The sequence below is a fragment of the Eptatretus burgeri genome, chromosome 8 (assembly GCF_056783735.1).
Source record: "Eptatretus burgeri isolate ZD-2024b chromosome 8, Ebu_testis_v1, whole genome shotgun sequence".
NCBI lineage: Eukaryota > Metazoa > Chordata > Myxini > Myxiniformes > Myxinidae > Eptatretus > Eptatretus burgeri.
In genome coordinates, this window is record NC_140968.1 from 99,780,154 (window position 1) to 99,793,747 (window position 13,594).

Sequence of the window (13,594 nt, forward strand, 5' to 3'; positions counted from 1 at the left end):
GAGCCTCGACTTGTGCCGGGGATGACTCCTCGATCGCTCTCGGGTGGAATGCGGTCGCTCCGTCGCCACCATTCTCGGGTGGAGTTCCTGGGGGGGAAACACCTGGGGAGGGAATGTCAGAGGGAGGAGTACCAGATGGAGGAGTACCTGCAGGAGGAGTACCTGCGGGAGCCAGATGGCGAACCGACACAGTGGTCGCCCTGCCATCAGGAAGTCTAACATGAGCATACTCAGGATTAGCATCGATGAGTTCGACCTTCTCCACCATTGGTTCATACTTGCTTTGTCGTACCGGGCGCTTCATGAACACTGTTCTGGGATAGGTTAGCCAGTTGGGCACTGATTGGCCGTCAATATAACGTCGTTGGTGAGTAAACATTCGTTCGTGCAGAGTAGCATTGATGGACGTACAGAGCAAAGAGCGTATGGAATTCAGAGCGTCGAGTAGGGTAAACTCCCACCGCTCGGGCCCCAGTCCTCTCGATTTCAGCGCCAGGGTTACGGCTTTCCAAATGACTCCATTATACCACTCCACCTGCCCATTACCCTGTGGGTTGTAACCCGTCCTTCGACTAGTTGCTATGCCGTGTTCATATAGGAACTGTTTGAGCTCGACCGACATGAAACACGGCCCTCTGTCTGAATGTATGTACGACGGTTTCCCAAACATGGCAAAGAGGTCAGGGAGACATTTCACGACAGTGCCTGAGGTCATATCCGAGCACGGGAATGCGAATGGGAACCTTGAATATTCATCAACAACCGTAAGTATGTATCTGTTGTCTGTCTCAGTCGGCAGGGGCCCTTTGAAGTCAATATTTAGTCTCTCGAAGGGTGAAGTGTCCTTGATCAATCTGCCAGAAGCGGCGCCATAGAATCTGGGTTTTGGTTCAGCACAAACAGGGCAAGAAGCATTCACTTGTTTAATATCATCGATAGAATAGGGAAGGTTTTGTCTGCGCACGAAATGTGCCATTCTGGTTACTCCTGGGAAGCACAGAGACACATGAAGGTCTTGCAAAGCCCGACCGATTGTCGCCGAACAGTAGACCCGAGAGAAAGTTTCTGCAGCAGGGTTTTCCCTCCCGGGCCGATAAACAATGTCGTAACTATAACAGGATAGATCTATCCGCCATCTCATTATTTTCTCGTTCTTAATTTTCCCGTTATTTTTCCCATCAAACATGAAGGCAATGGATCGCTGCTCCGTGACGAGTGTGAAGTGGTTGCCCAGTAAATAATGTCTCCATTTACGTAGGGCTTCGACAATAGCGTACCCTTCCTTCTCTATTGCCGAGTGTCTCTGCTCGCTTACAGAGAGAGTTCTCGGGAAGAACGCGACGGGTCGTCCAGACTGATTGAGCGTCGCGGCGATCGCGTGATTGGAAGCATCCGTTTCCACCACGAACGGCACCAAGCTGTCGATCGATAATACCACGGAATTACTGATATCATCTTTGAGGCTGTGGAAAGCTTTTACAACAGCGGCATCTGGTGGGAAGTTTTTGCAATGCACGAGGGGATGTATTTTTTCGGAGTATTGGGGGATCCATCTGGCGTAGTAAGCGAACATCCCGATCACTCGACGCAATATCTGCAGGTCATGAGGTGGGGCTAGCTCACGAAGTGGGCGCAATCGTTCAGGATCGGGCTTAATCGTGCCGTCGGCTATTGTGTAGCCTAGAAGATCAATTGACTTTGCCGAGAATACGCATTTCTCGTAGTTGAGGGTCAGATTATATTTCCTCGCAATGCTCAATAATCTGTCCAGATTCATATCATGTTCCCCCCGATCCTTACCGCACACCTTGACATTGTCCACGTAAACAAAAGTGTCTTTGAGGTTTTCATCCGAGATGATGTCGTCCATAACTCGTTGGAAGCAAGCTACTCCATTAGTGACCCCGAACGGAATCCTCCTAAATTGATAGAGGCGTCTACCTGCCTCGAACGCGGTGTAAGGTTTGTCTTCCTCTCGAATGGGAATTTGATGATAGGCGCTTCGCAAATCGATGGTGCTGAATATTTTGTAATTGGCCACGCATTCGACCATCTCGTCTATGCGCGGCAAAGGGTAGGCATCGAGGTGGGTGAAGCGATTGACCGTTTGTGAGTAATCGACAACCATTCTTTTCTTGTGGTTCTGGCTGGTGGTCACCAACACCTGCGCGTGCCATGGCGAATCGCTCGGTTCAATAATACCTTCTTCCAGTAATCGCTTGGTCTCAGAAGTGATGAGGTTCATATCGGCGGCGGTGTATCGTCGCGATTTGATCGCTATCGGTTTACAGTCCGGCGACAAGTTAGCAAACAGCAGGGGGGACGATACCTCTGCGGTGGTCAGAGCATTTAGAATTAGATGAGGTTTGCTTCCTCCAAAGGGTATTTCGACGCTCGTGTGCTGCTTGAGGACATTATGACCCAGAATTACATCTGCGCATAAATCACGAAGCACCAGTACCCTTACATCCCGATACGTGTAGCCTTTTACGTCCAACTCAACATTGCAGTACCCTCGTACACTGGACTGTAGTGATGTGGAGGCCCATGCATACCGTATTGTCTGTCGGGTGGATCTTCCATTTCCTGTCTTTCGCTAGTGAGCTGTTGATGAAACTTTCAGAGCTTCCGGTATCAATCAGAGCCTCAGCCATATGCCCGTTAATTCGTACGTTGATGATAACTTTGGATAGATTCCCCGGTGAAGCCGCTGTTACTTTCTTTTGTGAGTAGAGAGCCGCAGAAGTGGGTTTATTTCTCCTAAGAGTAGATTTGCATACCCTGGCATAATGCCCTTTCTTGTCACAGTTCATGCATGTGGCATCCCTGGCGGGGCATTTGTTAGGGGGGTGTCTTTTATACCCACAAAAGAAGCATTTACCAACTGAAGTAGTTGCTGAGGAGTTTGACGAGGTCTGGGTATCCGATTCCTCGGGTTTATCTCCATCCTCAGTGTCGGAGGTATCCCGGGGGGTTCTTTGAGTTTCCGCCGTAGCAGCGTTCATTAGCAACACTGGTGTCCCATATGACTCAGATTGCTGCTGAGCCATATCCATAGCTCGGGCCTGGTCAGCTACCATTTCAAGAGTGGGTTGTGCTTTTTCCAGTAAGCGTTGCCGAATGGGGGCTGACCGGAGCCCCTGGATGAACGCCTCTCAGGTCACTTCATCTCGATGTTCCTCGGCGGTTACAGCCCGGAAACTGCAGTCTTTGCCCAACTGCCTCAGAGCTTGCAGGAACTGATCGATTGTCTCCCCAGCTGCTTGCCTGCTTGTGTTGAGAAGATGTCGTATGTATACCTCGTTCTCGCGCTTCACGTAGAGCGCCCGCAGCACGTCGATCGCTGCGTCGTAGGTGTCACACTCGGAGAAGAGCCTGAATACGCTGGGCGAGACATGGTTTACAAGTGCAGCCAGTTTGTTGGCTCCCTCTTCAATGATGGTCAGATAGTGTGAGAAGGAACGGAACCAATGCGACCACTTCATTTCCGAGTCAGTAGTGTTGGGGTCCGCATCGAACCTCTCCGGCTTGTAGATCTTGTCCATAGTCGGTTGAGGGAGCCGAAGGAATCAAGTGAAATAAATTGAAGTGAGTGCGAGGAAAAACCTTCGGAGTGTAGGCTTTATTTCACTTGATTGAAGCCGATTCTACAGACACATCAGGGAATACATGTGCAGCAAGGAATACACGTGCAGTCGATCACCGCAAAATAAATCAGCAATTAGCCAACATAAGCACAGAGTCCGGTATACTCTCAATTCTCAACATTCAACGAGCACCAAGTGAACCACCACCTTAAATGACAATGCCCCAGGGACAATCCCACCAACCGCGCGGCATCACGGTTTTATCTGACTGCGCGACACGTAATCGCGCGTCACATCCTTTAATTCATCACAATAATAGCGAACGTAGTCATCTTCATACTTAACGCGTGCACATGAGAGAATACGAAACAACAACAACAACAACAACAACAACAACAACAGCACCCCGAAAATTTGGAATCTGTGTTGTTGGCTATGACCTTTTGCTTCCGGTTGTTTTTAAACGCTGTGCGGTGTATAAACACGATTGGGTTTTATTTCTATCTTGTGAATATTACTTAACGCGTGCACATGAGAGAATAGGAAACAACAAAAACAACACAATACCCTGGCAATTGTGAATCCGTGTCGTTGGCTATGACCATTTTGCTTCCGTTTTTTTTTTGCTTCTGTTTTTTTTTTGTTTCCGGTTTTTGTCATGGGGAATGATGCATGCCGGGAGATAAAGGCATCGTCGGAGACATGAAAGACCCAAATAATATCAGACATGGTGTATATTTCTTCCACTGATTTTAATAAAGATATCTCCCGCATCATCAAAAAATAATTTTTAATCGTGATTTGCGTTATTTGATCGCTAATTCCGAATCCAGGCCGAAGTAGCCGGAAATTGCGTATACTGTTGTGAACAAGTTTTTGGTAAAGTCAGAAGCGAATGTAAGAAGAATACTACGTTCGCTTCTAGTATTTATTTTTTCAGATGAGATCCTGTTCTTGGCGGTGTAGTTGTCGTTGTGAAGGTAATGTTGAGGTAATATTAATTTTTTTAGATGAGATCCTGTTCTTGGCGGTGTAGTTGTCGTTGTGAAGGTAATGTTGAGGTAATATTAAATTTTTTTAGATGAGATCCTGTTCTAGGCGGTGTAGTTGTCGTTGTGAAGGAAATGTTGAGGTAATATTAATTTTTTTCAGATGAGATCCTGTTCTAGGCGGTGTAGTTGTCGTTGTGAAGGAAATGTTGAGGTAATATTAAATTTTTTTAGATGAGATCCTGTTCTTGGCGGTGTAGTTGTCGTTGTGAAGGTAATGTTGAGGTAATATTAAATTTTTTTAGATGAGATCCTGTTCTAGGCGGTGTAGTTGTCGTTGTGAAGGAAATGTTGAGGTAATATTAATTTTTTCAGATGAGATCCTGTTCTAGGCGGTGTAGTTGTCGTTGTGAAGGTAATGTTGAGGTAATATTAATTTTTTTCAGATGAGATCCTGTTCTAGGCGGTGTAGCTGTCGTTGTGAAGGTAATGTTGAAGTAATATAATTTTTTTTGGTTGAGATCCTGTTCTAGGCGGTGTAGTTGTCGTTGTGAAGGTAATGTTGAGGTAATATTAATTTTTTCAGATGAGATCCTGTTCTCGGCAGTGTAGTTGTCGTTGTGAAGGTCATGTTGAGGTAATATTAATTTTTTTAGATGAGATCCTGTTCTCGGCGGTGTCGTTGTTGTGAAGGTGATGTTGAGGTAATATTAATTTTTTTTAGATGAGATGCTGTTCTCGGCGGTGTAGTTGTTGTTGTGAAGGTAATGTTATTGTTAAGGCCATGTTTATTTTTTCATCGCAAAAAGACTAATTTGATATATTTTTGAAGCGAATGTAAGAAGAATTCTACGTTCGCTTCTTGGCTTTGCCTATTCCATATTATTCTCAGTCTGAAGTCCTTCGTACCTGAATAGCAGTTATGATGATCTTAAGGAAGCAGGACTTCATACATGAGAAAGGAGGTGATTACAAGGGGACACATTTCAGATAATGGAGGGTGTGGACAACATAGGGGTGTCGTGGATTTTTTCATTAGAGTGGACAGTGTTTAGACCATGGGCCATAGATTGAGGGTAAAGAAGATGAGAGTTCAGATGGTAATAAAGCAGAGGGCAGCGATCTTCCATTGAGAGAGTAGTTGATGCATATAATGGTGTTCCTGGAATGGTAGTGACGGTAGAGTTGGTAGATAGCTTTAAATTGGAATTTTTCCTGAGAATTTTTTTTTTTCCTGAGAATGGGCATGGTGCACCCATTATGGGCAGAGCCACGCCCCAAAAACATGTTTTTAGGGGGTAGCAGATTTCAAGTTACATCTTCTCCGAGAGGGTTTATCTAATCTGGCAGAGGTTTCGGTATTTGGTTAGCCCAATGGCAGCTGCATAGCCCCACGGAGCTCGATTTTTCATTTTAGTCCCAAGGTCAAGGTCACAGGGTCACGAACTTAGAAAATGTCAAAAAAATCAATAAATTGGGCAATCGAGCTCCTTGTGTTTTCAACTGTTTTGACTGAAAGTTGGTATGTAAGTAGTGCTCTTCGAGTACTACAACTTTCATCATTTACGTTTTTAGCTTGCCTGTTCGAAGAACAGAGAGCTATAGCGATACCCCCGGCGTGAGCGTCAGCGTCAGCGTGAAAATGTTAAAGTTTTTGGTGCAAGTTATTTTTAACCTCCGCCATCTTCGAAGATGGATGGAGGTTACTGTTTTCACCCCTTTCTGTTTGTTTGTTTGTTTGTTTGTGAACAGTATTACGGAAAAACTCCTCGACGGATTTCGCCGAAACTTGGTGGGGGGGGTTAGGTATGGTCCAAGGATCATGCCATTAAATTCTGGACTTGGTCCCCCCCCAAAAAAAAATTGTTAGAGAAAAAAAAAATCTTTTTTTTACATTTCTCCATGTTTTAAGTGATTTTCAACCCCCTCCCCCCCAAAATTGTTACCCCCCCCCAAAAAATAGAGAATTTTTTTGCATTTCTACATATTTTAAGTGATTTTCAACCCCCCCAAAAAAGGAAATTTCTTTGCATTTCTACATGTTTTGATTTCCAACCCCCCCAAAAAATTGTTTGAGAAAAAAAATTTTTTTTGCATTTTTAAATGTTTTAAGTGATTTCCAACCCCCCCCCTCCAAAAAAAAATTGTTAGAGAAAAAAAATTTTTGCAACTTTTTTTTCAACAAAATTTGAATTTTTTTTTTGCATTTCTACATGTTTTAAGTGATTTCCAACCTCCCCCCCCCAAAAAAAAATGTTGGAGAAAAGTATAACTGTCAGCACTGTTGACATCATATTTAATGAAAAAGATATAAGGTTCACTTGAGTGACCCAGCAGTATTGGCGGCAGAGGTTTTGCACTCTCCCGAGTGCTCCCCCTCTAGTTTCCTTTCTAATGTTTTTATCTACTACACTATTTTTATATACACCCGATATATATATATATATATATATATATATATATATATATATATATATATATATATATATATATATATATATATATATATATATATATATATATATATACAGTAGACTAGGCGTAAGTCGTCACCATCGGGACCGAGAAAAAAGTGACGACTTGCGCTTATGCGAACATTCATGATGACTGTGGGGTGAAGGATGAAGTCGCGCGTGGCCTGGACACGTATGTGTGAGAGCCAGCTATTGTACCAAAAGGAAAACACAATCCTCGGGGCATAGGTGGGGGTTCATTGGTGAGTTGGAAAGTGATCAAGCAAAGATGGAATTCATGAATCAGTTTATCAAAAGTAAAGATAATGAACAACTGTAAAACAACAACTTCGCCTGCTTATCACCATGATGGGATTGACCAACGAACCCCAGAGACTTTTCTGACAGCATCTGCCAGAAAAGCCCAGTCTCATCGGCATTGTACACGTCCCGAGGCTGATACCTTTCCAAGATGTCTTTCAATTTGCCATCCTTCCAGTCGTGCACCACTGCCAAATCCACGCTGCCTGATTCGCCGCACTTCTTGACCTTGCCGATTCCCCACCTCACTTTGAATCTGTCTATCCAGTGCATTAGCAAGGTCTCGGCATCATCATGCCCGAGGTCCGCAGCGAATTTACGTGCCTTCAGCAGCAACATTTCACCGTCCAACCGAATATTTGGCTGAGCCGACATTTGCCGAAACCAGATGATGAGCGCGTCATCGACATCTTCAAAGGACACACATTTCATGCGTTTCACACTTACCACCGGCCTCGCGATCTTCTCCACTTGTCCAAACATCGTGCCCTTATTCTTCAAGATATCGTTCAATGTCTGCTGTTTGATGTCCAACTTCTCAGCTATGGCTGTTTTCTTCATCAGTGGGTTTGCCTCGCAAAACTGGATAATGTCTTATTTTTATTGGTAGGTTTTAGTTGTAAGCTTATGCTTAGTCACCATTGTCCTGCCTGCAGTGCGATCAACGTGTGTACGCAGTTATAAATAGCCTATCACTGGTGGTGTAAACCAATGAGCGAGCATCACGATTCCATGAAATCGGGATTCTCACGAGGCAGCAGTTCCATGTGACGAGTTAGGCGTCGTAATTTACTTGAGTTTCCATTACGTGGGAACCGACAACATCTGACGACTTTGACGAAGTGACAACTTAGAGATGACGACTTACAGAGGGATGACCCTTTATTCATAGGGACTTAACATGAGATAAATTCGGGACTTTTTGACGCTGCCGACTTAGGCGAAGTGACGAATTACACGCTGCCGACTTACACCTCGTCTACTGTATATATATATATATATATATATATATATATATATATATATATATATATATATATATATATATATATATATATATATATATATCGGGGCGTATAATGTGATACCTGTCGTCCGTCTGTCTGTCTGTCTGTCTCCGTCCGTCCGTCCGTTTCTGTTCGCACTCTTACTCCCAAAGTTTTCAACTTTCACGTTTCATATTTTGTACATAGGTACATACTGTGGAGAGGGTGTGTCGTGACATACGTTCGTCATCTAAAGTGGTTGCCATGGCAACCAGGATGCTGTTTTCCATCTGTTCCTGTCTGCACTCTAACTCCCAAAGTTTTCAACTTTCACGTTTCATATTTGGTACATAGGTACAGACTGTGGAGACGGTGTGTCGTGACATACGTTCGTCATCTAAAGTGGTTGCTGTTTTCCATGTGGTAGCACAATTCTGTATATACCTTCTTGTTCGGGTGGATATTGTGCTCACTTGCGCTCTTGTTACTGATTACAATATACAAATACATATATTGCTTTAAAATTATGTGGATCAGACTTCACTGCAATGCTTTATAAAAAATATTAATTATTAAACGAGTCTTTTAAAAACGATAAATGTATAAACAGGCGAGCATTGGGTGGCTTTGACACCAACTCTGGTTCCCGATTCCCGCCAGTTTGCCCATGGCATCCCCTCGAAGGTCAAAAAATAAAAAAAGGCGAACCGTGTACATTGCTCGTAAACCATCGCCGTCTCCAGACTTGTCGCTTCTTATTCTTATTCCTCTTTGTCCTTTTTGAAAATGCAATTGCATTCAAGTGAATCTCTGAATCGGTGACAAACAAATAATTGTCATGGCCGACATCTTGCATTAATGCCCATAGAAAGTATTGTTGTGGAAATGGTTCCCAGGTGTTAATAATGCATAGAATAGAGCAGATATTTCCTTCATGAGTGTTCTCGAATAAGCATGAAACTTTCTAAATGAAGAGTGATGGTAAACGAGGCCTTTTGAGCATTTGCTGTGTATCTACAGACTCAGTTTGGCTTGGCTCACCGGGCACTTTTATCCTGCCGTTACTGGCTCAAAATCTGTAATTCGAATCGTGCTTTAAACATAATTGTCAGTGTTAAAACCAGTGGTCCCCAACCTTTTGATCCCACAGGCCGCATTCACTACTCACAAGGATGTTGGGAGCCAGAAAAATAATTGATGAATTTTATTGAGAAACTTGATACTGAGAAACATTTTCAGAGTCAATGAGAAACTTGATGCATTTTTTTCAGAGTCAATGAGAAACTTGATAGTGCTTCTGCTCTCCCAGAATAGAGTTGATGTCGGGCACCAGATGGGAGGAAGCAACACGAAGAGTGTCTTCCAGGTGCATGTCAGACAAGGCGTTTCGGTTCTTGTTCTTGGAGTACTTCAGCTTGCTGAAGAACTGCTCGGACAAGTATGTGCTGCTAAGCATGGAAAACAACTTCTGGGCATGCTTGATCAGGTTGGGGAAGGTCTGGCGGGGTAGCCCCCTGTAGAACTCCTGGAGTTCCTTCTCCAGGAACTGGGCTTGATGTCGATGTCACTCTTCAGCTCGATCAGCTCCTCCTGCAGGTCCGTTGGGGCTTGCAAGGGATCGAATGAGAAGGGCATGGCGAAGATCTCGAAGCTGACTTTGTGCTTGTAGAAGTCTTGGAATCGTTTCTCGAACTCCTTCTTCAGATGGGCCACCTCTGTAGCATACCTCTCACCATCAAAAACGGTCTCATCCTCACCGTGCTGGGTCTGCAGAGCAGTGAAGTGGTCGAGTCGGCCGGCACGCAGTTGTGACTCCCACAGCTCCAGCTTGTTCTCGAAGGACTGGATGCAGCCATAGAGGTTGTGGACCAGCTTGCCTCTTCCCTGCATGGAGACGTTGAGGGCATTAAATACTGCCGCAAGATGCCGGAAGGTAAAATCAAATTGATTTGAGTCCTCCCGGCGGTAAGCGGCAGTGGCCGGCAGCGGCATTTTGTAAGGCTTTTCAGGTCATGGCGCTGGCCGGCAGTGGCCGGAAGTGGCATTGTGTAAACCCCTTTAAAATTCCTACAAGGAAATGTGTTTTGATTGGAAAGTCCTTGCAGGCCGCAGTATAGGGCTCCGTGGGCCGCAGGTTGGGGACTAATGGTTTAAACAAAAGAGTGGCAATTTCAAAATGGTTAACCATAATTGTTATGTTCCTGAATGAAAATCAGACTCACAGGAATATAGGAAATACAGGAAATATCCATGGATGAGACTGATAGATGTTGATTTCTATCATTTCTTGTTCATCAAATTAGCGGCCTCAGTGATTATAATGTTGTGGAAATGATTCCTTGGGGTTAATAAATGCTTAATATAGCATAGTCATTCCCATATGGAGTGTTTTGAATAATCGCAAAGTGATTAAATGGCATTGTAGATACACGTCGCCATTTCGTATAGTTATAAATGTCAAACCCACCCCGTTGTGTGTGTCTTAAATTCCTCATTCCTGTGAGCCTTGATGTTTTATTCCTCTTATTTTCTGTCTCAATGTGCCCTTATTTGTGCTACGCTAGGGCGTTTTCCCAAGTTGAGGTGGAAAAAGTTGTCATTCTGGAGACACGGTCGTCATCTCGGCAGGCACGGATGCAAAGGAACTGCGACCCAAGGTGCGAAAAAGGCATAAGCCCCGCCCACCAGTCATGGATTGGACCAATGGCAAAGGTGAGGGGAGGGGGCATAAATCGTCAGCTATGACGTCGGTGCGACCTTCTATGAAGGTGTTGGCAGACCGGAATTCACAGCCATCATCCCAGAACTGAGCTGGAGGCTGCGTCCTGGAACGAGCTCAGAGAGGAGGAAGCCACACCCTGTCCTGCTGGTGATACACCCACTCCATCAGGCCATGTTCCTCCCACACCCCTCACATACCTGCTTGGACCAACTGCATCTAAAGTGGGCATTCTCCTCACAATCAACTTTCTGGGTTTGGCATCGGAACTCTGTTGTCATTTGTCTCCCTTGTCTTCTATGGTGTGTGTCAGAAGGCCTAAGGCATAGGATAATTAAGGTTCCCATTCCTTGTTAGTATCGTGGGCTTGTATGTGGTAGTGGGCAAATTTGCAGATGATCGATTGCTTGCTTTTGTACAAACTGTATGTGACATTACACAATACAATTTCTAAACTTCACTTGGTGTCCGGCTCACCACTCATGTTGCTTGCTCGCGATGGTTTCATCTGGTAGCTATAATCTAGTCCTGTTAAAGGCATATTGATTCATTAATTTGATGAGATCGTATCAGGTAATTTGGTAAGCTTGGCTAAAGATAAGATCTATCATGTAATTGCCTCAGCACGGCAGTCGGCCAGCACAGGACTTCAAACCGCGCAGTAGTGCAGCTCTGGATATGGGATTCAGCGGGAGGTCTCTGCTGCAGGGGCCTGATGTAGTCACTCAGTAACTCATTGGATTCGAGCATGGGCAACTGAATCTGACTGCATGACAATTACGATATAAAAATAGGGGCAATACCCCTGGATACTCACCTGATAGAATAATGATACCGAGGAGGATGTCAACGTGGGACGGAATCAGCAAAATGTACCAATGAACCAGTTTTTTAAATGTTGTGAACAAACTTTGGTACATCATGGGTGATGAAGGTTGTGGTCAAGTTTCAACGAAATTGTGTGTGCAGTTTCTGAGAAGAGAGCAAATACCTATTTTGGGGAGCAACTTCCGTAGATGTAGGCTTGTTATCCCGATGCCGTTTGTCTGAAATGGGGGGAGGGGAGGTATATTGTAATCGGCTTTGTCTGTCTGTCTCTGTCTGTCTGCCTGCCCGTTCGTCCATCATGCTATCTCCGAAACAGATGGGCAGAAATTCAACAAACCTTGTAGTTATGATCACATGTCAAGAAGTTGCAAGAGTATGTACCATCAATTGTGGCCTTGCCCCCTGGGGCGGGTCAAAGGGTCAAATCCCAACGAATGCAATTACGAGCACATTTTTAAACATTTTCAAACTACAACTTTGTCTGTGCAATCATCATTAGTGACGCATGAAATATGGAACAATTTTTTTTCGATTTGACCCCCCGGTACATGCCACAGGTGGTGGTGACTTTAGGTCACAGGGGTCAAAACGGGGGGGGGGGGAATTTTAAACTCTAAATTTGATATTAGCTCATTCCTGGTGGAACTTTTTGCCATCTTTCAACTTCACTTTAGTTGAGAAGCATGCGGATTTGCAATGGCATGCCATTGACTTCACTCGAGTTCGATAAAACTTCACGTCTGTAATGGACCCAGCTGCCATCATTGCATTTTTCCTCCTAAGCTGCTCTTCAAAGTCGACATCTCTCTTCTCCACAGCAGGTGCTTCATTCGGTGCCGATTTGCTTCGAAGTTTCCAACAACACCACGATCCAGCAAGGTACGAAGTACAAAGACTTATCCTCACCTTCAGAACAGTTAGCTCACTTTTAAACACAAGTGTTGTATTGGAATCCAAAATCATTGTTGACATCCAGTATCTCTTCTTTTCAAACTGTCTTATTTTCGACCACCAGCTTGGATTTTGAACTCGTCCCTGAACTCTGAATGTTTGATACTTCTGTTGTAGCAATGTAAATAAGGTCTCAACCTCAAATAGCAGATCAGAGATATTTTTGTGTACATTTCCTAAGATTTTGGGATTTCTGTCCAGCATCCTGCACTGCTTCCTAAACTCTCCATTACATTCAAGGGTGTCTCCATGGCTATCTTGAAGACTTCCTTCTTGCACACAATGATTATTTCATTCTTACTGACATTTTTACCTCCGCCACTGAAGTTGTTTTCACTCCTGTTTGTCTGTCTGTTTGTCTGTGAGCAGGATATCTCAAGAAGTTATGGACGGATTCAGATTAATCTTGGTGGATAGGTTGTGTGTGTAACAAGAACAAGCCATTTTGATTTTGGTTCAGTTCTGGATCCAGATCCTACCCATTAGTGGGATATAAAACGTAAACTGTTCAGCCTGGAGGAGGTATGTGCTCCACTGAGTGCCGTTCTAGTGTCATCTCTTTTTCTTCAAGGAGGTTTAAAGCCTAGAAGCCATTTTCTTGAACCCAATTCTGTTCCTCTTTGAATGTCCTCTTCCATTCCTCTCTGTGATTAATTGTGTGAGACGTGGTATTTCCCTGCCACCACCACCACCTCCCTCCCCCACTCCCCAAAATACCTGTAGTGGCCAGCAAGCCACTGTCCAGCAACCATGACCAGCA

At 44.3% G+C, this 13,594-nt stretch overlaps 1 protein-coding gene across 13 annotated transcripts in view; it reads left to right on the forward strand.

The window, feature by feature from the left end:
- Positions 1-13,594, forward strand: part of LOC147022380 (uncharacterized) — a 214,946-nt gene that overhangs the window by 98,676 nt on the left and 102,676 nt on the right. For 3 of the 13 annotated variants that reach the window (XR_015061216.1, XR_015061215.1, XR_015061214.1), the window contains exon 1: positions 12,559-12,762. The exons of 6 other annotated variants lie outside the window; for them this stretch is intronic. The gene's annotated coding sequence lies outside the window, so the exon portion shown is untranslated. Of the gene's footprint in view, positions 1-5,137; positions 5,281-12,558; positions 12,763-13,594 lie in introns of those variants that run through there. 4 more of the 13 variants (XR_015061209.1, XR_015061211.1, XR_015061213.1 and 1 more) reach the window with 3 other exon arrangements.